The sequence below is a fragment of the Halyomorpha halys genome, unplaced genomic scaffold (genome assembly GCF_000696795.3).
Source record: "Halyomorpha halys isolate HHAL.00 unplaced genomic scaffold, Hhal_1.1 Scaffold501.1, whole genome shotgun sequence".
NCBI lineage: Eukaryota > Metazoa > Arthropoda > Insecta > Hemiptera > Pentatomidae > Halyomorpha > Halyomorpha halys.
This window is the reverse complement of record NW_027105273.1, coordinates 408,940-410,923: the sequence shown is the minus strand read 5'-3', so window position 1 is coordinate 410,923 and position 1,984 is coordinate 408,940.

Genomic DNA, 1,984 nt, shown 5'->3' with positions numbered 1-1,984 from the left:
TTATGGCAGCATTAGCCGTTAGTTAATTGATATAGAAAATATGTTTCTTACTGTTAATTGCAATATTGTTATTACAGCATAATAATTTGATTTAAGTTTAGTGCACAACTTTCCGTCTCATGCATTTAAAATTTGAGAAATCTATCTCAAAATGAATGTATAATACTTTATAATAATAATTGTTTTATTCTCTATTTCATTCTCAATACTCTACTCTTTGAATTATGTAAATATTATTTTTTATGACGTTTTTTTTTAAACCTCTTTTACGCCCGGCACTAAAAAGGTTAATTTAAACTGAATGTAGGGAGGGAAAATGAAAGTTGTGTGTTGAGCGCCTTACACCAATTTTTCAAGCTCATTTCGTTGACATGATTTAATTTCAAAATACATTGAACATTTGTTTTTCTCAGACTCTTAAACTATATGCTTTCGATTTTTACATTGAAAAATTGACAGTTTTATAAAATTAACGTTTCATCAATACTTGAATAATTTATTTACTTGATTTCAGAGACCTCTGTTTGAAATTATTATTTTAATGCAACTCTGAGGAGGGCTAGGTCACATCGACGTAAGTTGTAGCCAACAAGAATTAGTTGAAGAGCACTAGTTACAAGTTAGAGCGAGTTTTCGAAGATCTCTGAAGTCTCGTCAAGTTCCTGACTCGGTTTTTCGGTGATGTGTCATCTTTAACTTTCTCCTCCATTAAAGTAGAAATCTTCCAAAGTTATGTCTCATCTTAATGAGTGAGGTTTCACTCTTCCTTACTCGCTAAAGATGTTTTAGGAATATTTCATAAATATTTTTATAATTTTGTAAAAAGTTTGATAAAATAGTGTTCAAGAATCATTACCTTTCAATCACTCTTAAAATTAAGTGGAGTTGCATTATCAGTATTATTTTATAGCCACCATTTTGGACAGTTCCAATTGATAAATATCGGCCTCTGGCACTACAAGAGTTAATCCCCGCTCGTTGGTCAGTATAGGAACCAATATATGAGGAAAAACCTGTTGTTTTTAACCAACGTTTCGCCCCACTTTGCAGGGCTGTCTGAAACAAGGACAATAACACTGTTTGTTGCAGCTGTCATCCTTGTTTCACTCAGATAGCCCTGACGAAGCCCTGCAAAGTGGGGCAAAACGTTCTTTAACAATAAATAATTTTTTTGTTTCCCTACATCCCAGCAATGACTTTTTTATTTTTTTTTAATCGAATTTTGTTTATTGATATACATTACAATCTGCTACACCGTTGCGGGAAATAGGTAATAGTGATGAATGATCACATTCTTACTAAAATAAAATAAGAATGAAAAATAAATAGATAAATGAAAAAAATAAGGAAAAGAAAGTACATAAAAATAAACAAAATCTCTCTTAAAATATATACAAACAGAAGAATAAATAAAATGAACATAATCAAACTATATGCATGAAAAAATAAATAAATAAAATAATGATAAAAATAAAAGAATCTCAAATTAATAAAAACATCTCCGTTTTATCAAATTTAAGAATTCAAAGGACTGTAAAAATATATTTTTTTAAATTCACAAAAACATTGTTTATTGATAGATATTACAATCTGCCACACCGTTGTCCGCAATAGGTAATAGTAATGAATGATTACATTCATACTAAAATAAAATAAAATAAGAATGAAAAATAAATAAAAAAATTAAAGAAAAATAAATAAAATCTCTCTTAAAATATATACAAACAGAAGGATAAATAAAATGAACATAATCAAACTATGTGCATGAAAAAATAAACAAATAAAATAATCTCTAGTCACATTTACACTCTTATATACAATATTTACACAATCGACCTGAGGATTCCTGAGCCCACTCTATCCCCCACGTGTGAGGGGTAGAGCAGAGCTCAAGAGATCCCAGCGCATCCCTCTCGCCGCATCACTGGTAATGAGCCAGTGGAGGCTGAGCAAGTGCGCTAAAGCCGCTAACACTCAACTTGAG